Source organism: Molossus molossus, unplaced genomic scaffold, assembly GCF_014108415.1.
Source record: "Molossus molossus isolate mMolMol1 unplaced genomic scaffold, mMolMol1.p scaffold_m16_p_22, whole genome shotgun sequence".
NCBI classification, from domain to species: Eukaryota; Metazoa; Chordata; class Mammalia; order Chiroptera; family Molossidae; genus Molossus; species Molossus molossus.
In genome coordinates this window covers 22,318,068-22,342,648 of record NW_023425358.1, presented here as the reverse complement: position 1 = coordinate 22,342,648, position 24,581 = coordinate 22,318,068, and the positions used below count along the sequence as shown (strand labels likewise).

Here is a 24,581-nt window from a genome sequence, read left to right as displayed (position 1 = left end):
AGAGAACCCAAATACACAAAATCAGAAATGAAAGAGGGGGGTTGCTTCTCAGCCTTTTGGCTAAGATCAAGTGTAGAAATGAAAGAGGAGAAGTAACAACTGATACCACAGAAATACAGAAGATCGTTTACTACTATGAACAATTATATGGCAACAAATTCGACAATCTAAATGAAATGGACAAATTTCTAAAAACACATAGTCTCCCAAAACTGGACCTGGAAGAGATAGAAAACTTGAACAGACCAATAACAACAGAAGAAATTGAAGATGTAATCAAGACTCTCCCAGCAAACAAAAGCCCAGGCCTGGATGGCTTCACGGGGGAGTATTACCGAACATTCAAAAAAGAACTAACACCCATTCTCCTCAAACTATTTCAAAAAATTCAAGAAGAAGGAAGACTTCCAAACTCGTTTTATGAGGCCAGCATAATTCTAATTCTAAAACCAGAAAAAGACATTACAAAGAAAGAAAACTACAGGCCAATATCCCTGATGAATATAGACGCCAAAATCCTGAACAAAATACTAGCAAATTGGATCCAGCAACACATCAAAAAAATTATTCACCATGACCAAGTGGGATTCATCCCAGGGATGCAAGACTGGTACAATATTCGCAAATCAATAAATGTGATACACCACATAAACAAAATGAAGAATAAAAACCACATGATCATATCAATAGATGCCGAAAAAGCCTTCAACAAAATCCAGCATCCATTTTTGATAAAAACGCTCAGCAATGTCGGAATAGAGGGATCATATCTAGACATAATAAAGGCCATATATGAAAGACCTACATCCAACATCGTACTCAATGGGCAAACACTAAAAGCATTTCCCTTAAGAACAGGAACAAGACAAGGATGCCCACTTTCGCCAGTCTTATTTAACACAGTACTGGAAGTCTTAGCCACAGCAATTGGACAGGAAGAAAAAATAAAAGGGATCCAAATTGGAAAGGAGGAAGTGAAACTGTCATTATTTGCAGATGACATGATACTATACGTAGAAAACCCCAAAGACTCCATCAAAAATCTACTAGACTTAATAAATGAATTTGGCAAAGTAGCAGGATACAAAATTAACGTCAAGAAATCGACGGCATTCTTGTACACCAATGATGAACTCACAGAAAGAGAAACTAAGAAAACAATCCCATTTATCATTGTGGGGAAAAAAATTTAAGATACCTAGGAATAAACCAAAGAAATAAAGGACCTATTCGCAGAAAACTACAGGTCATTAAAAAAAAAAATAAAGGAAGATATAAAAAAGTGGAAGCACATACTTTGTTCATGGATTGGAAGAATTAACATCATTAAAATGTCCATACTTCCCAAAGCAATCTATAGATTCAATGCAATCCCCATCAAAATACCAACGACATAGTTCACAGAACTAGAACAAATACTTCAAAAGTTCATATGGAACCAAAAAAGACCTCGAATAGCCACAGCAATCTTGAAAAAGAAGAACTAAGTAGGAGGGATCACATTACCAGATTTCAGGTTATACTACAAAGCCACTGTACTCAAAACAGCCTGGTATTGGCACAAGAATAGGCATATGGACCAGTGGAACAGAACAGAGAACCCAGAAATGGACCCAAGGCAATATGCTCAATTAATATTTGACAAAGGGGGCAAGAGCATACAGTGGAGTAAAGACAGCCTCTTTAATAAGTGGTGTTGGGAAAATTGGACAGCTCCATGCAAAAAAAATTAAACTAGACCATCAACTTACAACATACACAAGAATAAACTCAAAATAAATAAAAGACTTAAATATGACTCATGAATCCATAAAAATCCTAGAAGAAACTGTAGGCAACAAAATTTCAGACATCATACGCAGCAGAATTTTCACTGATATATCACCTAAGGCAACAGAAACAAAGGAAAAAATGAACACATGGGACTACATCATACTCAAAAGTTTCTGCACAGCAAAAGAAACAGCCATCAAAATGGAAAGGCAACCCATTCTATGGGAGAGCATAACTGCCAATGATACATCAAATAAGGGATTAATTTCCAGTATATATAGAGTACTCATACAACTCAACAAAAGGAAGACAAAGAACCCAATTAAAAAATGGGCAGAGGAACTCAATAGACACCTCTCCAAACAGGACATACAAATGACTAAGAGACATATGAAGAAATGCTCAACATCACTAATCATCAGAGAGATGCAAATTAAAACAACAATGAGGTATCACCTCACACCTGTCAGAATGGCCACCATCAACAAATCATCAAACAAGTGTTGACGAGGGTGTGGAGAAAAGGGGACTGCTGGTGGGAATGCAGACTGGTGCAGCCACTATGGAAAACAATATGATGTTACCTCAAATAATTAAAAATTGAACTCCCATCTGACCCAGTGATCCCACTTCTAGGAATATACCCTAAGAAGCCTGAAACACCCATCAGAAAGAATATATGTACCCCCATGTTTGTAGCAGCACTATTTACAATAGCTAAGATCTGTAAACAGCCCAAGTGTCCATCAGTAGACGAATGGATAAAAAAGCTGTGGTACATATACACAATGGAGTACTATGCAGCTGTAAGAAAGAAAGATCTCTTATCCTTTGAGACGACATGGAGGGTCCTGGAAAGTATCATCCTAAGCGAAACAAGTCAAACAGAGAAAGACAAGTAACATACGATCTCACTTATTTGTGGAATATAATGAACATAACAGTCTAAGGAATGGAGTAGTCCCAGAGATGTGGAAGTGGGGTACAGACTGACAATCTCCAGAAGAGTGGGTGGTAGGGGAGAGATAAACCACAGAACTTATATGCATGTGTGCATGAACAATGGACATGGATGACAAAGCTGAGGACAGGGCGGGGAGGGTGGGGGAGAGGGAATCAGTGGGGGGAAAAGGAGAAACATCTGTAACAAAAATAAATTAATTAATTAAATAAAAAATAAAATCAAAAAATGTTATTAAATTATTTTATGTACCCTCAAATCTCCACACTTTTAGTTAGCCAGTTTTGAAGTTACTTTTGCTCACAAAAGATCTGTACTTTAATTTTCCAATATTTTAAAAAATATATTTTTATTGATTTTTCAGAGAGAGCAGAAGAGAGAGCAAGATAGAAACATTGATGTGAGAGTGAAGCATCGATTGGCTGCCTCCTGCACACCCCCCACCAGGGATCAAGCCCAGAACCCTGGCATGTGCCCTGACTGGGAACTGTACCGGGACCCCTCAGTCCATGGGACGACACTCAATCCATGGAACTACACGGGCCAGGCTAATTTCCCAATATTTTTAGTGCACTGAGGTGTGTGATAAATTCTTAAGATCAATAATAACTATCTTCTATACAGTTCAATGAAAAGATATTTTCTAGTAATAAGACATAATAATTTAACAGATGACAAAAAGTTAATCCTCACTTCATTCCTGTAAAAAAAAAAAATAGGTAAATGATATTATTGACACTTGCACAAGTAGACAGTAAATTCTTTTAAAGAGTTTCTAAGGGACTGAAAGCCTTAATGTCAGGGTTATGACTGTAATTCATTTTGAAATTTTAGTCAAAGCAGCTGAAGACCTGATTTCCCTTCAAAAGTATAAAATGTCAGTGAGGTTTATCTACATTAGTATGCTTTCATTATTCCTTATTGAAAATACAATTCTTTAAAAAAGAGATTGTTTTAGGTCATCTCATCAATCACCAAATCCTACATACTTATTCAAATAACTCAGTGTTCAGGAATCAACTGGAACTGAAATGCATATTCTCTGTAACTGACACTGTTAACAATCAAGTTTCCATGCCCTGCTTCTGTCAGGAGTGCATTTTTCTCATTTGTTTGTTTTGGGGATCTTTTACTTTTACTTTTAAAGTTCAGTCTTTTTAAAATATCATACCTTAATACTCACCCCATACCCAATTATTAAGTTTGTTAATTCTGCCTCCTAAATTTGACTATGCCTCTCCATCCTTATTGCCACTGCCCCTGTCTAAGGCACCATTTATCATTTCTTTTCTGGGTATGTGTAATAGAATTCTATTTCTCAACTTCTAGTCTTGCCTCTCTGTAGTCCATCATCCATATTATATATACATCTATAGTCAAAATGGTCTTTGTTCATGACATATCTTAGTATTTTACATAATGGATCAGTCCCTCCTTCACTTAATTTCTAGGATAACATGTTCTCCAGTTTTTTCTACCACATTGGCTGCTCCTCCTCAGACTCATTTACTCATCTGCCTACCTCCTCCCAAATCCTAAATGTTGAAGTGCCACAGGGCTTAGTCTTCACACCTTCCCTCTTCTGTATATACACTAAGGATCTCAGCAAGTTTAATCATAGCTTTCATTACCATCTATGTTCTAATGAATGTCAAATTTATAGCTTAAGCTCTGACCTCTCCTATGAGTCAAGATACCAATTTGCCATCTCCACCTAGATGTCTAACAGGCATCTCAAATTTAACATCTTTTTTTATTATTATTATTAACTTTAGAGAGAGAGAAAGGGAGAGGGAGAAAGAGATAGAAACATAGATGAGAGAGAACATTGATTGGCCACCTCCTGCATGACCCACAACCTGGGTGTGTGCCCTGACCGGGAATCGAACAAGCTACCTCTTGGTGCATGGGTCGACGCTCAACCACTGAGCCACACTGGCCAGGCTCAAATTTAACATCTTTGAAAATAGAACTCTTGGTTTAATACTATTCTCTGCCACGAAATATATCTCTCTCCTTACATCCTCCCTATCTCTGAATTGGCACTGGCATTCATTCAGCTGCATAGGCCAAGGGCCTAGCAATCATCTTCTCTTTCTCTCACAACCCACAAAGTCCTCAGCAAATTCTACTGACGCCCTGGCCGATTTGGCTCAGCAGTTAGAGCATCGGCCCGCAGACCAGAGTGCAGGGTTCAGTTCCTGCTAAGGGCACATACCTCCAGCCAGGTTGGGGTTGTGTGGGTGGCGACCAGTCAATGTCTCTCTCTCACATCGATGTTTCTCTCTCTCTCCTCCTCCCTCCCTCCTTCCCATTCTATCTGAAGATAAATGCAAAAATGTCCTCAGGTGAGGATTAAAAATAAAAAAATTCTACTGACTCGATCCACAAAATGAATCCAACTATTTTCACCACCTGAACAGCTACCAACCTGTCCAAGTCATCATCATTTTTTCTCCTAGATTGTGGCAACAGTCTCCTAATCGGTTTTCCTGCTTCATATTCTCTTCTCTACCAGCAGCCAGAGTGATCTTTTCAAAATATAAATCACATTGCATCCCTCCCCCGCCAAAAAACTTTCCAATGGCTTCCAACCATATTTAAAATAAAATCCAACTTCTTATCATGGTTTACAAGAGCCTATAAACTGGTACTTGAGCTGTGTCTACTTCTCTAATCTCATGCCTAACCTGTCTTCACACTCATTAACTTGTTGCAGTTTCTCAAATATATGAAGTTCATTCCCACCCCGGTACTTTTCACTGCCTGTTTTCTCTTCCTGGGACCCACTTTCTTCAGATCTTCATATGACTCACTCCCTTACTTCATTCAGGTCTCTACTCAAATGTATACTCAGAGAGACCATCTCAAATAACCCCCTCAGGGTGAACTTCCCTGATCCCTCTACCTAAAATTGTTACTTCCCCTTCATGTCCCATCTACTTACCTTACGTTGTTTCTTCTATAGCACTTACCACTGCCTGAAATGATACTGTATATTTGTCTGTCTGTCTCTTACAACAGAATACAAATTCCAGGACGAAGGTACTTTGCCATTTACACCTCTGTATCCCCAGTGCCTAGAAAAGCATCTGACATACAGTAGGTATTTAATAAGTAAAATGCCATTCCTATGCTAAGAAAATATCAGTGGCTTCCCTTTGACTTTGAAACAAAGTCCAATCCACTTAACTTGAGCTAAAAAAAACTCACTGTGGTATGGTTTTTGCCTCATCTGGAACCAATGTCTTCACATACTCTCTCAGTGCTGAGCCTAGAATGCTGTTCCATACATCTGCCCCTCACATCCAGCTAACCTACACTCATTCTTTAATTTAAGTATTTTCTTAAATTAAATGACTTAATTAAATTAAATTAAATGACTATGGCTTCATCCCCTTGCCATATGCTCTTATACTATTTTGTTTTTCCTCTATCATGAAGTATTCACTTTGTAATCAATTTTCTGCCCTAAAAAATTTGGTATTCCTTGAAAACATGTCTGAATTGTATATCTAGTAGCTAACACAATAGTTGGCACATATGGGAGTCTCATATATTTATAGATTGTCAGAATTAATCATTAAAATGTATAGTCACACAAAAGGGTAAATTAGATACTTAGATCACCTTTAAAATACTGAATAAGCAAAGTAATTAACAACTTTTTTTAAAGACAGATAACATTTTTAATATATATATATTTTTATTGTTGAAAGTATTACAGATGGCCCCCATTTCTCCCTCTTTGCCCCCCTCCACCCAGCAGATAATGTTTTTTATCTTTTTTGGTTTCTTTACTGATTTTTAGAGAGAGAGAAACATCGATGAGAGACAAACATTGATGGGCTGCCTCCGGCATGCCCCCTACTGGAGATCGAGCCCAAAATGTGGGCATGTGTCCTGATGGGGAATCAAACCAGCAACCTTTTGGAGCACAGGACATTGTCCAGCCAACTGAGCCACACAAGCCAGGGTAGTAATTAAGTACTTTAAAAAAATATATATATATATATATATATATATATACATATACATATATATATATATAATGAGGCAAAAATGTAATGGAAAATAAAATTGTGTAGTACTTGAGAAAAAGAATAAGAAATAACAGCCACCTTCATTCAAGCAAACTAAAAATTGCTTCATATAAGACATCCATAGCAATAACTACTTTGTATCTATGCTTATAACGGTTTCCATTTCTTCATTATAGGTACATTGTAGATAGATAGATAGATGATAGATAGATAGATAGATAGATAGATAGATAGATAGATAGACAGACAGATAGATATTTGAGCAAAATAAAAGTTATTTTATGTTTATGACTTGTAAAGGTGGGTTTGAGAAACACTGCCATGAAGACTTACGGTGTTCTTATCTCTGAAAGCACAAGATAAGGTTGGTTTCAAGGATGATGTAAAGACAGAGACTTGAACCAACTGCCACTGCCAGGGTGTTAGTACCATTGCTGGAGTGACACTGACAAACAGCAAGCAAGTAAGAATAGTAAGAATAAGCATATACCTTCTACTGTCTCTCAATATCTTTCCTTTTTTTTTTTTTTTTTTTTTAGTACATGCCCCTAGTGGAAACCGAACCTGGGACACTCTGGTCCACAGGCTGAGGCTCCAGCCGCTGAGCCAAACCGATCAGGGCTCAATCTCTTTCTAATACCTTGCCCTGGAAGAAGGGAGTAGCTGACCAAAAAAAAAAAAAAAGTAGTTGCAGAGTCCCATCCCCAGGATCAGAGTATAGAAGGATAGGTTTCAAGCTGAGAAACAATAGCTGACCAGCCAGCATACAAAATCTTAGTGCCAAAGACTGCCAAAACCCAAGAGAAGTCTGGTCTTTTGACATTAAAGTTGATCGCTTAAACAGAAGATGGCTTTCCAGGTATTTCAAGAAAAGACAGAAATCTGTAGAAATATTTTAAAAGAATAATTTTGCTCAATGACCTTAAATAGAAAATACATATTTGTCATTCTTTTCTTACTAATGAAGACAGTGTCCTTGCTAAAGGGCAGAGCAAATAATATAACATACATGTAAGTCTTAGAAATCTGAAGATTCCTTAATAAAAGGTAAGTAATTCCTGACAAAGCAAATAGGGATTGAAGTGATTTGCTTTATTATGATATACCTTTGTGAATCAAGGTGTTTTACAATTCTTATCATGAAAACCAAAGACTGATGTAAAGAAGATATATAAATGGCCAATAAACACATGAAAAGAAGTGATTTGCTTTGCTATGATACGCCTTTGTGAATCAAGATGCTGTACAATTTGTATCATCAAAACCAAAGATTGATGCAAAGAAGATATACAAATGGCCAATAAACACATGAAAAGATGGCTCAATATCAAAACCACAATGGGGTATCATTTCACACCCACTAGATAGCTATAATAATAATTTTTTTATAAAAGAAAATAAGTGTTGGTGAGTTTGTAGAGAAATCTGAACCCTCATAAATTGCTAGTACAAAAGGAACGTAAAGTTGTACAACTGCTGTGGAAAACAGTTTGGCAGCTCCTCAAAAAGTTAAATGTAGAATTACCACATGACCCATAGTGCGATGTTGTGATATAATAAAAAATATATATTTGGTCTTCATTCCTAGTTCCTTGGACAGAGCTCCTAAAACACTAGTAATTTCCTAAGTAACAGGGGTGAGAGGAGCATCTTTTGTTATTCAACAATAAGCCCTTCTCAACTATACCAGCATTTGTGCTAATCAGGTGGCTCTTGGAGGATTGTGACTGGTTGCCAGAGGAACCAACCAAATGATTAGAGGGTTAGAAAGATGGAGGTGAATCACCAATGGCCAATGATTTAACCAACCATGTCTACATAACAAAGCTTCCACAAAATACTTTAACCAGAGTGTCTAGGTTGTTGAACACACTGAGGTGCTGGCAGGTTGGCTTCCTAGGAGAGAGCATAGAAACTCCACACACCTTACGATACACTTTGCCCTATGCATCTCTTCTATCTTGCTCTTCCTGAGTTGTATCCTTCATAATAAAGGAAATAGTAAGTAAAGTGCTTTCCTATGTTCTATTAGCCATTCCAGCTAATTATCCAACCGAAGGAGTGTAGATGACAACAATCTAGGACTTCCAATTAGTATCTAAAGTTCTGAAGTGGAGGATCAGTCTTGTGGCTCTGATTCCTTAACCTGTGTAAACTTCACTAACTCCAGGTAGTTAGGGTCAGAATTGAATTAAACTGTAAGATACCCAGTTGGTATCCACAAAGAACTGGAGAATTGCTTGGTGTGAAAAACCCACACATCTGGTGTCAGAGTGTAAGCATGTGAGTAAAGAAGGGAACAATAGTTTTCTTCTTTATCCAGCATTTCCATGCCTACATGGAACCAGTAATCAAACAAATGCATATATATATATATACACAGCACTATTCACAATAGCCAAAAGGTGAAAATAGCCCTGGCCGGTTTGGTTCAGTGGTTAGAGCGTCAGCCCTTGAATCAAAGAGTCAAGGATTGATTCTGGTCAAGGGCATGTATCTCAGTTGCAATTAATCTCTGGCCCTGGTCAGGGTTGTGTGGAAGACAATCGATGTGTCTCTCTCACATCGATATTTCTCTCTCTCTCTCTTTTTCTCTCTCTCTCTCCCTCCCCCACCCCTTCTTCCCTCCTACTCTATCTGAAAATCAATGGAAAAAATATCCTTGGGTGAGGATTAATAGCAAAGAAAAGAAAATAGCCCAGCCCAGCGGGTATGGCTCAGTGGTTGAGCATCAGCCCATGCACCAGAAGGTTGCTGGTTCAATTCCCGGTCAGAGCACATGCCCAGGTTGTGGGCCTGATCCCTGGTGGGGGGCCAATCAATGTTCTCTCTCATCGATGTCTCTATCTTTCTCCCTTTTTCTCTCTCTAGGATCAATACAGAAAAATTATTTAAAAAAGAAAAATAGCCCAAATGTACATCAATGAATGAGTATATAAATAAATCTCTCTCTCTCTCTCACACACACACACACAAAATGAAATAGTATTCAGCAATAAAAAGAAATGAAGCATTGATAAGTGCTACAAAATAGATGAACCTCAAAAACATTATGCTAAGTGAAAGATGCCACACACAAAATATCACATACTGTATGAGTCTAACCACATGAAATACACAGATAAATCCATGGAAACAGAATGTAAACTGGTGGTTGACAGAGGCAGAGGGGAAGGAGAAATGGAGAGCAAATGCTACATGGGCATGGGGTTTCCTTTTGGGGTGATGAAAATGTTTTTGAACAATTAGACAGAGGTAGGGATGCACAATATTCCTTTTTCTATTTTTTAATTGATTTTAGAGAGAGAGTAAGGGACAGGGAAAGAGAGATAGAAACAGTGATGAGAGAGAACATCAATTGGCCACCTCCTGCATGCCCCACAACCCAGGCATGTGCCCTGACTGGGAATCAAACCCGGGACCTCGCCCTGGCCAGTTTGGTTCAGTGGTTAGAGCATTGGCCTGCGGTCCAGAGAGACTCGAGTTCGGTTCTCACTATGGGCACATACCTTGGTTGCAGTTTGTCCCCAGCCCTGGTTGGTCGTGTGGGTGGCAGCCACTCGTTGTGTCCCTTTCACATCGATGTTTCTCTCTCTCTCTCTCCCTCCCACTCTATCTGAACAAAAAATGGATAAATGTCCTTAGATGAGGAAAAAAAGAAAAAACAGGGACCTCTTGGTGCATGGGTCAATGGTCAACCACTGAACCATAATATTTCAAATGTACTAAATCCCACTGAATTGTTCACTTTAAAATGGTTCATTTTATATAACATCAATTCTGCCCCCATTTCTAAGTGTTAAATTTTTACAATAAATATATATATATTTTTAAAATCTAAGGCTGGAAGCAAATTAATGTCAAGGAACTTACAAGATACCACATCAAAGACTACTCCACAAGTTTAATGGCCTATGAAGGCTTAATTGTTTTATTTGCCTAATTTGTGTTTTGAATTTTTTAAAGGAAGTGACCATTAACTTATTAATTTTTATATTATATGATATTAACATAATGCCTTATAGACAATTATTATATTTTTATGAGATATTTTCCATACTTTCCCCTCCCCAACACTCTGAACATCTAAACAATACTACACAATGCATGAAGCATAGTGGCTCACTCTAGCATTGATTCTCAAACAACTAGTCATATCTACCTAATAAGGTATATCAGAATACCCCCCCCAAAAAATAAATAAGAGAAATGTATACGTTTTAAAGTATCCCAGATCATTCTGATTGCTCTCTCCCCACACTCATCTCACCTCGCCCCACCTCTGCTACCAATTTTCAGAACCACTGATCTAAAAATTATATATATTCTAATGCAAAAAACTAAAGTAGAAACCAATGTGTTCATGTACTATTTGTGGCAAAGGTTCATGAAGGTAAGTGATCAACAGCCTTCATCCAACTCACACAGAGTAATATGATATTCTCTAATAAAGGTGACAATCTCTGCTATAGTCAATGAGGCGCATCTGTACAAAGTACAGTAGTCTAAGATGACAACTTAATAATCTGCAGCAGAGAACAACTATTACTCACTTCAGCTGGGAAGACAAAAGGAACAATGTACCTGGGTTATGCTCTAGCTCCAGAAAAAGAAAATTAAGAGTAATTTTAAAGCACCAATGTTTTCATACAAAAATTAAATTTCTCCAAAATGTACCAAAGAGGACACATTATGATACCTGATAGGAGGTATTATTAAAGAATTAATAAGATATGTTGCTTAGACTGATTAGTCCAAAAGTGCTAGAACACTATCAAAAGGGAATCCTTGATTACACATTTTAATACTCTTAAAACACACTTATATATTCACATAATCCATCTTTCAAAGAACTGGATCTGATCCAAAACTTCCAAATTAAAAGCGCTATAATGGAATCTGCACATCCAGGGAACTTCTGACAATGCCATAAAAATACAAAAATAGCTCTTTACTAACAGCTTACTGATTTAAAATTTTGTTTTGAGATTGTATCTCACAAATCATGACTGAGATAAATGATTTAGAGTCAGAAAAATATAATTACTATTAAAGCTGGGGGAAAAAAGAAATAGTGAAATAATTTTAAAAGGAGATGACAAAGTTTCTCCTGCTATATAATGAAATGATTAATTAATATAATTGGGGTAATATTTTTGTATTTTCCCTTATTAGCACATTTCTCTCCCTATACCCCATCTATCACTATGGCTCCAGTCAAGAGAGTGGGGCAAAGAAAAAGCCCACCCCTTCCACTCCTAGTATATAAACAATGGAAAAATTTTAAAAATTGTGGGAGGTTTGCCCTGGCCACTGAGGCTCAGTTGGTTGGAGCGTCTTCCAGTAAACCAAAAGGTCATGGGTTCAATTACTAGTCAGGGTATATACCTAGGCTGCACGTGTATGGGAGGCAGCTGGTCAATGTTTTTCTCTTACACTAATTTTTCTCTCTCTCTCTTTCTCTGTCCCATCTTCCCTCTCTCAAATCAATAAATATATCCTTGGGTGGGGATTTTTTTTAAATCTTTTTTTAAAGTAATGGGAAGCGTTGGCCTAGCTACCCACATGAAACCCTGAGTAGACCATAATGCAGGATGGTCCTTGGGCAGTATGGTCTAAAAGAAGGAATAACAGAGCTTTAGCAGAAGTAACACATAAATGAGCTTGAGGCAATATTCCTGGCTCCCCATGGTTTACATATAGAAAGAGGATCCAGAAGTTCCATAAGCTCTAGAAATATCACTCCCAAACGACAGGAGAAATCATCTAAGTAGTCAAATCAATTGAGAGTAAGATTAGAGCAGATACCAGTGAAAACCAATGACTGGTATATAATTCCAACGTACTCTCTATCACAATACCACCTTAGGATGACCCCCATAGCACTTAAACAGTATCCCGAAGCACCGCAGGGAAAACAGAAAGGAGGGTGTATCTGAAAGACTGCACATATACCTTAAAGAAGGTGAATCATGTAATGAAACAGACTATAACTGGCAAGTTTAAACTGTCTTAATACCCTGTCCCTCTCCTTGCCTACCACTACCCAGGTAGGTAAGATACTTGTGAGAAAGATTAAATCCATTTAAAAAAATAAAGAAGCTATATATATTTTGAGAATATGGATTTAGGATGAGAAATTTTCAACCTTGCTACTCTAACAGTAAGTTTACTAATTTAACTTCCAATTTTTTTATTCATTTCATTTTCATCTGTTTCTATTACATTAAAAAAATCAAGAGTCATAAAATGTTCTCTATGACCAAGGTCCATAAGTTTGGTATGAAACGAACGGAGCTGTATCAAACTAAAAAGCTTCTGCACAGCAAAAGAAACTGACAACAAAACAATGAGGCAGCTGACCAAATATGAGATGATATTTGCAAACAATAGCTCTAACAAGGTTTAATACCCAAAATATTTATGAAAGAACTCATGAAACTCAACACCAAACAACTCAATCAAAAAAATGGTCAGAGGACTTGAACAGACACCTCTTCCAAGAAGACATACAGTTAATAGATATATGAAAAAATGTTCAACCTCAATAGAAAATCAAAACTACAATAAGATACCACCTCACACCTATTAGAAAGCTATTATCAACAAGAGAAATAATAAGTGTTGGAGAGGTTGTGGAGAAAAGGGAACCCTCATTTACTACTGGTGAAAATGAAGACTGGTACAGCCACTATGTAAAACAGTCTGGCAATTCCTCAAAAAATTAAGAATAGAGTTACCATATGACCCAGCAATCCCTCTCCTGGGTATATACCCAAAAAACTTGAAAACATGTATTCGCAAAGACATATGCACCCCTATGTTCACTGCAGCATTATTCATGGTGGCCAAGACATGAAAACAACCAAAGTGTCCTGTAATAGAGGATTGGCTAAAGAAGATGTGGTATATATACACAATAGAATACTTTTCAGCTATAAGAAAAGTTGAAATACTGCCATTTGCAACAACACAGATGGACCTTGAGAATATTATGCTAAGTGAAATAAGTCAAACAGAAAAAGCTAAGAACCATAGGATTTTACTCATATATGGGATATAAAATTGAAACTTGTGAACACAAACAGGTATTTTCCCAGAGGAAAGGGGGCAGGGGTGAGAGGGGTGAAAGGGTCCTATTACATGGTGATGGATGATATCTTTGAGTGGTGGGCACACAGTGTAATATACAGATCATGTAACATAGAAACCCACACCTGAACCCTAGCTAGTTTGGCTCAGAGGTTAGAGTGTTGGCCTGTGGACCAATGAGTTGCAGGTTCGATTCCAGTCAAGGGCATGTACCTCAGTTGCGGTTCATCCCCCACCCTGGTTGAGGTCACGCAGGAGGAAACCAGTTAATGTATCTCTCTCATATCAATGTTTCTTTATCTCTCTCTCTCTCTCTCCCTCCCTCCCTCCCTCCCACTCTATTTGAAGATAAATAGAAATATATCCTCTGGTAAAGATTTTTTTAAATTTAATTTTTAAAAAAGTTCAGCTGGTATGACTCAGTGGTTGAGTGTCGACCCATGCACCAAGAAGGTGCCAGTTCAATTCCCGGTCAGGACACATGCCCAGGTCGTGGTCCAAACCTCCAGTGAGGGGCATGCAGGAGGCAGTCAATCAATGTTCTCACTCATTGACATTTCTCTCTCTTTCCCTCTCCCATCTTCTTCTCTAAAACCAATTAAGAAAAATAATAAAATAAAAAAAGAAACCAATACCTGAAACCTATATAATCATATTAACCAATGTCACCCCAAAAAATTTAATTTAAAAAATAGCAAGATTCAAAAATACTATCATAAATATCCCCATATATGATACTACATCCATGTAACGAGAGAGGGTAGCTAAAAAATAAAAATAAAAATAAAAAAACAGGAAAAGTTCTTAGAAATTAGAAATAGGATAACAGAAACAAAAAACTCAATAAAAGAACTGGAAAACAAAATTTCTTACTAAACAGAGCAAAACGACAAAATCATAGAAATATAAAAGACAAGCCCTGGCCGGTGTGGTTCCATTGGCTGAGTGCTGTCCCATGCACCAAAAAGTCACTGGTTCAGTTCCCAGTCAGCGCACATGCACAGGTTGCAAGCCTGATCCTCAGTACGGGGCATGCAGGAGGCAGCTCATCAATGTTTCTCTCTCTCCCCCCCGCCATTCCCTCCCAACCTCTCCCTTCCTCTCTCTCTTAAATAAATAAAAACTATTTTAAAGATATATATATATATATATATATGAATGACAAGACAACTACAGAGTTCATCTAGGAGGTCCAATATCTGTAAAACAAAAGTTCCAGAAAGAGAATTTTTTAAAAGTAAAAGTATGTGCTGGCTGGTGTGTCTCAGTTGGTTGTGCGTCATTCTGTGCACTAAAAGCTTAGATTCCCCATCAGGGCACATGCCAGGTTTCAGGCTCAATCCCCAATAGGGGGCATGCAGGAGGCAGCCGATCAATGTTGCTCTCACATCAATGTTTCTCTGTCTCTCCCCCTCTCTCTTCCTCTTTCTCTAAAAATCAATAAAAATTTTTTAAATGATTAATAAATAAATAAAAAGTAAAGGTATAAATCAACAATAAAATACCAGAATTGATGACATGAGTTTCCAAATTGAGAGAGATCATCAAAGACCTAATACAGTATTCTTAAAATAAAATATATCAGCAAGAAATTTCTTAACACTATGAATAAAAAGAAAGTGCTTTAAAACTTGTATATGAAAAAAACAGGTTTCATACAGAATGGCTTCAGATTCAGAAGGCATGGTAGAAGAGCAACCCAGACAGAAGACAATTAAAATCTGAGGAAAGATTATTTCTAACCTAGTCTTCTATAACCAGCCAAATTATCAAGTATAAGGTACAATAAAATGGTATTTTTCAGACTTGAAATGTCTCAAACAATTTACCTCCCATATATACTTTCTCAGGAAGCTATTAAAGAAAATACAGCACCAAAACTAGGGAATGAATGATGACAAAATAGAATCAGGAAACCAGGATTCAACACAAGCTATGGGCAAAGGGAATTTTCTGACTGATGAAGAAGGGAGATCCCAAGATGATAACTGTGCATGTGGGAAAACTGAAACCAGTCAGAAGAGATGTCCTTAAGAAGATGAAATTAACAACACTCAGTGTATTTGAAATGCAATGAGAGGAGATTTAGAAAATTGGAGAATAATTTGAGAATGAATTAGTGATAAATACATAGCAAAAAATATTGAAAAATTATTAAATCAAGAGAAAACAAAGTTTTACAGAAAAAGAAATCAAAATGTACCAAATGATTTAGCTGTGACTTGCCTTTTCAGAGTAATACCAATATAAACAATCAATTCTAATCTATACAAATTTATAACATAATTATAAGGGGGAAATGGGAACACAGAAAGTATGAATATGTACCACAAAGGAGTAAGAGTTAAATCCTCATCTTTGCATTATCACTCCTTTATTGTTTGTTTCTAACTTTAATTAAATACTTTGTTCAGTTCAACGTACTGAGAACCTATTATGTGCCAGGCATGGATTAAACACTGGGGATACCATGATAAAGAAGGTCCCAAAATATATGTAATCTTGCTTATCAATTTTACCACAAATTAAAAAAAAAAAAGTCACAGTACATTGACCTGTCCTCAAATGGCTTGGGGGCATAGACACACAAATAGATAAATACTTTAATAAATACCTATTTTTTCCTAATGATTAAAGCAATATTTATTCAGTATGTAAACCTCCTAAACTCTAGGAAAGTAAAAATGAGGTAATAAAATGCACCTATTAGTCCCATGACAAAAGTATAACCACTCTCTTTTTTAAAAATATGTTTTTATTGCTTTTTTTAGAGAGAGAAGAGGGAGAGATAGAAACATCAATGTGAGAGAGAAACATCGATTGGCTGCCCCACAAAAGCCCTCCACCAGGAATCAAACCAGGACCTCCAATACATGGGATGATGCTCAATTCACTGAGCCATACCAGCTGGGAAAGTATAACCACTCTTAACATTTTGTATATGTTCTTGTAGGAGTCACTGTGATTGAATCCTCTTCACCATAAATCTTATCTCTCTTGCCAATGCCTAGGCATGAAATCCAATTCTAGGCTATGAGAAATAAGGGGAGTCAGCTGGAAACTTCAAGGAAAGATTTTTGCAGTCCTAAAGGAGAGACAAGAAGAGAAAGCTCCTTCTTATCCTCTGGATAGTGTCTGGAACTGTTGTGGTCAACTTGCCACTTGCCTGAGGACAAGGCCAACATAATACAATACATTCCTTCAAATGAACTGAAATTACATGAATCTACCTAATATAGGACTTTGGTGTTATTTACAGTTTTTCATGATTATTTTTTAAAATATTTTTTCTTTATTGATTTGAGAGAGAGAGGAAGGGGGAAAGAGAGAGAGACAGAAACACTGATGAGAGAGAACATCAACTAGCCACCCCCTGCATGCCCCCCACTGGGCACCGGGCCCACAGCCTGGGCATGTGCCCTGACTGGAAATTGAACCAGCAACCTCTTGGGTCGACACTCAACCACTTAGCCACATCAGCCAGGGCTCCAAATCTTATTAAGGTATCACGCCATCTTTTTTTCTCCCCTCAGTGAATATTTTCTCTTTTTCCCCTAGTTTTATTGAGATATAATTGACATATAATATTGTATAAGTTTAAGGTTTACAACAAATGATCTGATATGGGTACATATTGCAAAACGATTACAATAACATCCTTCATCTCATATACTTAAAATTTTTTTTCTTATGATGAAAAATTTAAGATCTAGTCTCTTAGTAACTTTCAAATATACAATACAGTAACCATGTATACTATATTTACCATGCTATAGTTACCATGCTGTGCATTAAATTTCCCAAACTTGCCTTTCTACCACGTGAGGAAACAACAGAAGTCTGTTATTAGAAAAAGGCCCTCACCTGACTATTCTGGCTCCCTCATCCTGGAATTCCATCCTCCAGAACTCATGTTTGTCATGACTCTATCTGCCAGGAAAATACCTATACATTCTTCAAGACCCAAATAAATTATAAACTCCACAAACCTCTCATCAATGTCTTTCACATCTTATGATTGTTCATTTTGATAACCCTTAACAATTCATGGGCCTACCATTTTCAGATGTAACTATTCTCCAGTAATGACCCCAGCTAGATGAGGACACAGCTGGAAAGGGGTTGTCTATAAGCCAGAAAGATGCCTTCACCAGGACCCAAACATGATGGCAACCTGATTTTGGACTTCTAGCCTCCAACTATAAGAAAATACACTTCTGATGTTTAATCCACACATACATACATACATACTCCCAAAACTTATTTATTTTATAACTGAAAGTTTGTCTCTTTTAACCACCTTCATCCATTCCTCCCCACCCTGCAACCACCTCTTCTGGTACCCACCAATCTGTTCTCTGGTACCATGCCATTTTGCACCATCTCTTTACCTCTCTACAAAGATTCCCTGTATGCTGCTTCAATTTATTTTTTCAGGAATCCCATGAATTTATCTATCTTCTTAGAACTAATATCATTTTACACACATTTTAAACAAAGCTGTGTTTAATTAAGCATTTACTACACATTATAGAACAATATTTGTCACCCTGGCTGGTTGGACTCAGTGGTTAGAGCATCAGCCCATGGACCAAAGAGCCTTGGGTTCGATTCTGGTAAAGGCACATAACCTCAGTTGCGGTTTGGTCCCCAGCCATGGTCGGGGTTGTGTGGGAGGCAACCAATTGATGTGTCTCTCTCACACAGATGTTTCTCTCTCTTTCTCCCTCCCATTCTGTCTGAAAATAAATGAAAAAAAAATATCCTCAGGTGAGGATTAAAAAAAAAAAAAATTGTCAAATGCTAGTAATGTGCTAAACACTATATAAGATCTAGAATTAAATATTTTTCCTACTGAATATAAAACTCTAATTATTTTTCCTTAAATCTATTTGCTTTTCTTTAACAAATCTGGTACTAACTCCTAAAGTAATTTATAAAATCCTTTCGAGAGAAAACAACTGGGTCTTCAGGTTTCAGTTATCTATCTCATTCTAAAAGTACTGCAAAGGCTGTTTAGCAAGCTGAAATCCCAGGTGTTTCAAAATGTATCCGCTTGGGCTAAATAAAAATTAGTATTTATTTAAATAAAATATTCTCATTGTATCATTTGTTGGTTTTATAGCAGCTCTCTTCCTAAAAACTAATTAAGAAAAATATATTTATATAAAATAAACCAAAGTTAATTTTACTTTAATAATTTATATCATTCCTTGAGATAATCAATATACCCTAGAATGTAAAAAATTAGAAATCTGGTAAATTAAATAATATCAGGAAATTCCAAGAAATAAATATATAATGTTGTGATGTAGTGGAGAAAAGTTTAAATAACTATTTGAAGTATTTAAGGAAATGAATAATTTCCAAACATATATACAATCTGAAAGTTCAACAGGTAGGAGCAGGATACCACTAACAAGTATAATTCAATGATTTTTATCTACAGATACCACCTAAGAAGATTTCTTCCTTTTGCCACACGGTTATTATCCTATGTATCTATGTTACTTGGCATAATCTTTTTATTTTTATTTTTTTTCTTTATTGATTTTAGAAAGAGAGGAAGGGAGAGGGAGAGGGAGCTAAAAACACTGATGAGAAAAGACATCAACTGGCCACCTCCTGCATGCCCCCACCGGAGATCGAGCCCACAACCTGGGCATGGGCCCTGACCAAGAATTGAACTAGTGACCTCTTGGTGCATGGGTTGATGCTCAACCACTGAGTCACACCGGCTGGGCACTTGGCATAATCTTATTAGTAGATAATGCATTATAAACAACCCACTAATATATATGGCATCCCAAATGCCTGATATAAGACCTAACACAGCATTAAGGGCTTTATAACCTTTTGACTGAGTGTATTATTGAGAATACTTTGGCAGGCACAATATTTTTATCTCAAAATAATATTAAATGGTTTATTTTTTTTAACAAAGTAATATTATTGTAATAATTTTGTGGCCTATAACCAAATATTCATACCTATAATTAACACTCAGTTTTCTTAGCTAAGAACAGATTATAACTATACAGGTTTTTAGATTTATTTTATCTAAATATATTAGGATGACTAACTGACCAAGTTCTGTCAAGTGTTGGGATATGAATGTCTTAAATATTTGCTAAAACATTAAGGGGTGATGGGGAAAAGGTCCCATAAAACAGAGGGAAAATATATTTGTTTTTTAGTGCTACCAAGAAGATATAGTAGAATAAAAAGTTCCATGCTTAAACACAGGGCAGCAAAAATACACTTAGATTATGTCTCACAGAGGGTAAGCAAAATTAACTAAATGATCCAAGATGCTGAAAATGCTTTTATATTTATTTCAGGGAAGACCTGGTTGGTAATAACACTATAAAAACAGTCTAACAGCTGTAACTGCATTATTTAAGGAGGACTAAGGTGAGATGCCATCTAATTCTTTTTTTAATATCAAATAGTAAATATACATGAGAAAAGGAGATTGAAATCCATGAAATAGCATATGCTGAATCTCAGGATAACCCAACATGACTAGAGAACCAGTGAATTCAAAAATATCCATTAAACAGTTTATGTCTGAAAAATTGGAATGCATCTTTTTCACAAATTAAAGACAGATTGTAAAGAGAGAGTTAGGCTTGGAAAGTACCCTGTTCATCAAATTAAAAACAAGAGCTCTATTCATAAAAAAAAAAAAAGAAAAAGAAAGAAAGAAAGAGAAGAAGAATAAGAAGAATACTTATGTGGTCAAGTCATATTCTGTTCTAAAGTCTTTATACGCAAATTGGGGGTGAACATTTTACTTGTGATTCATAAAGAAAAGTAACTAGTATAACAGGGGCTCCTAAGAGCACATGAATATATTTCAGGTGATATGTAAGTAGCCATTTAAGATATCATAGGAAAGGAGAAAACACACCCTTAAGACCCAAAGGAAAGAGTATATTTACATGGCCAACAGCTGGACTTGATTAAAAAGAAATACCAGGTTAGGCTCTATAGTGGTTCTTCCATAGTTACATGACACAAATGAGAAATGCTACATTTCTCATAGCCTGTTGCCTAGTGATTTCAATGACTGCCTCTTTATCTACCCTTGCAATGCAACCATCTCTTCTCTTTTTCTTCCTCTACACCATTTCAGTATTCTTATTTTACAAAACCATTTTTTAAAAGGGCATAACAAGAAAATGGAGCAAGTGTAAATAAAAAGTCAGTTTCACTTATAATTCATTTTCACTTTCTCAAGCATGAGAAAATAAAATAATAATTCAGTAAAAGTTACAAATGTATACAAAATACTTCAAAAAGATTAAATTGTGCTGGAACAGTAGGATTCTTGCCTTTTGAATATTGAAAGTTAACATGCAGGATAGGAAGATGACAAATATAACACTTCTTTCATCCTTAAAATTAGCTGTGCAATACAGCAGAAGGTTAATACAGAATGCAGTACTATGGAAACAACACGGTTTTACTGAACTGTGAACTAAAGAGTTACATTAAATACCCATAATTCCTTGTGAAAATCTCTTTGTTTTTCTGCTTGTCAGCATCTGCATTTTACAGCTGCCTCCTTCAGCATGGGCCCTGTCTTGCGGAAGTTCAGGAACTTAAAACATTAATATCCAGGAGCTTTAAAAATATCACAGCATTAATAACTTATACAGATGGGAGTAAAACAGTCACAGCATTCTTGACTATAAGCTGAACAGAAAATAAATCTAAAGACTAGAGATGACTATTAACAAAATATAAGAATAAAAATATCTCTTTCAGCTCAGCAAAAGCATTATATACTTACAAAATTCCTGTAAGCCAAAAAAGCCGATGGATTAATATCGGGTTTGAGATTTCATTTACCAAAAGGTTAAAATCCCACGAAACTGTTTCTTGTTATTCTCTTAATAATGAAAATATACACCATTTTTTCCTTCCGTGGTAATGATGAACCAGATGCAAAAAGCAAACTTTCCAGTTTTCCATTTCTTTCTCTCATTTAATCAATACAATTCCTTTTATTCTTCATCCATAGTCCAACATAGTGACAGAAGCAACTCCTGCTTCTCCTGATACCACAATAAATCCAGCAAATACTTTCAAAGTATTCCTAATTTCAAGGCAGCTCCAGCTTCTCAGGAGCCTTGACTCTATAGGTTAACAATATGAGCTCTCTAGCATCATCACTTCTGCTTCCCTTGCCCAACCCAGTTAGGTCTATATAATACCAATCTGTCTTCCTTTTTAAAAAATATCTTGAGCCCTGGCCGGTTTGGCTCAGCGGTTAGAGCGTCGGCCTGCGGTCCGGAGAGACCCGGGTTCGGTTCCCGCTAAGGGCACGTACTTCGGTTGCAGTTTGTCCCCGGCCCTGGTTGGTCGTGCGGGTGGCAGCCACTCGATGTGTCCCTTCACATCGAAGTTTCTCTCTCTCTCTCTCTCTCCCTTCCTCTCTCTCCCTCCCACTCTATCTGTACAAAAAATGGAAAAATATCCTCGGGTGAGGATAAAAAAAATAAAATAAAAAAATAAAATAAAAAATATCTTGAATTTGATCAGCACTGTCCAATAGAACTTTATGTGACAATGAGAATATCCTATATCTAGCTCGACTGATATGGTAGCTACTAGTCACATGTGGCTATTGAACACTTTAAATGTGGGTAGTGTGACTGAGGAACTGACTTTTTGTATTTTATTTAACTGTAATTAACTTGAATTTAAATCACCATATATATGACTAGTAATCTATTCTATTAGACAATGCACAAGCAAGAGTGCTTTTTTCCTAACAGAAATGATGTACTTTATCCTGCAGATGAAAATTTACTCAAAGGTTGGATTTACATTTTTAAAAACTTTCTCTGGTTTCCTTTGTGGGAGTATGATTTTATGAGTTAATAGAAGCAAGCAAATGCTGAAGATCTGAAAAGTGTTCACTAGATTTGGCAATTAGGACTGATCACCGATAATACCAGAATGAGAAGTTATAGTAGAGTAATAGGGTTGTAAACCTCACTGGAAGTAGGGTCTACAAATATAGACCATTCTTTCAAGAAGTCTGACTCTGGGTGGGAGAGTGCGGACCATCAGGCCGATGCCCGCCATGCCATTGTCGCTGTTGTGGGTGGCAGTGGTCTGCTTGAACAACTGGAACCAGAGCAAGGAGGTTCCCAATATCCTCAGCAAAGGGGATTCAGTGTCCAGTTCTTTAGAACAGGGATGCAGATGAAGCTTCCAGGATCAGTGCCCAATAAGCCCAATGTTTATGATTTCAAAACCACATATAACATGATAGATGTACAATGATCTCCTTAGAAAAGACAAAGAACTCTACATGTAGAACAGCATTTTGCACACGTTGGACAGAAATAAGTAAATCAAGCCCAGGCCAAAAACGTTCCAGAAATGCAAAGAACTGTTTCACCTGATCCTGAGAAGACAGCATAGGACCAGGTGGTGGAAAATTTGAATTCCAGAGAGCAGGAGACTGGCCAGTGCATGTGATCAATGTCAACATCCAGAACAACCACAAAGAGGCCGCCCTGAGGGCGTACCTCCACTGTGAGCTCTGCAGGGCATTCAACACCCAAGGACATGGAAAACAAGATCTATAAGCTGCTGCAGCAGTTTGAGAACAGCTGGACCTTCCTGTACATGGTCTGCTTCTACTGAGCAGTGACTTCACCTCCCAAAGCCACAATCTTGCACTTCCTCTTGTTAATACTTTTTCCTTCCTGACCCTTATTTTTACTCTGAGGGCTGCTGCCGTCCACCAGCAGCAGACTCCTACACTGTACATATGAAATGAGAAGACAGATAAAAGTGCAGATCCACAACAATCAAGTTTTTTACTCTACTTTTACTTACAAGTGCAATATTGATTATGTAGTTTTTCTTTGAAAAAAAAAAAAGGTTTATAGTACATTTCCCCCCAATATATCTGTGTCTTTCATTGTGCATTCCTCCCCTCTCTCCTACCTGGCCGGAATGTACAAATACCTGAATAAAACAACAGGCTATATCTATTAGGAAAAACATATGCAATTGTCCAATAAACAGATGCTGCTGGTCAAAGAAGTAATAGTAGTAGTAGTCGTCGTCGTCGTCGTCGTCATCTGGCTTCAAAGAAAGAAAGAAGAAAATGGGAAACAAACATCATGGAGAAGCTATCATAAACTAGAATTTGAAAGAGGAAGCTTCATCTCCATTTTGTGGACATTAAGCCTCACAGCGGCTAAGTGACCTGGTCTAGTGAGGCTGGGATTATAAAACTAGGATCTTTTGGGGGTTAAAATTAATTCTCTTAAAGGTCAATGTAGAATTGATGAGAAAACTCAGAGTTAAAGCAGTAAGAGATCTGTGGAAAGAGCAAAATTATAAGACAGTAATAGGGTGTTGGGACAAGGCCCTCTTAAAGAAGACAGGTAGAAATGGAACTCAGAGTGTAGGCAAGAGATATTAATCTAGGATGAGAATAGGAAAATCACTTCCTCAGAGATGGAAAGATCAAAATCAAGTAACTGTGAATGTACATGTTTATAGTACAAGGGGTTTAGGAATGACAAAAGATAGATGACATTGAAACTTGATGACTTCTATTTTCCCTGTAAAGCAGAAGGCAAAATCTTATGTGAGAAGATAAAATTTAAAGACGAGGGTTTGAGCTACCAACGATGGGAAGAAAGAAAGGAATGGACCTGAGACCAGAAAAAGTACTT

The 24,581-nt window shown here is 36.9% G+C and overlaps 1 protein-coding gene and 1 pseudogene across 1 annotated transcript in view; one reads left to right on the top strand and one right to left on the bottom strand.

Moving 5' to 3' along the window:
- Nucleotides 1-24,581, bottom strand: part of LOC118640270 (tetratricopeptide repeat protein 28-like) — a 322,295-nt gene that overhangs the window by 262,709 nt on the left and 35,005 nt on the right. The window lies entirely within an intron of this gene.
- On the top strand, nucleotides 22,967-23,535 carry LOC118640268 (annotated as a pseudogene).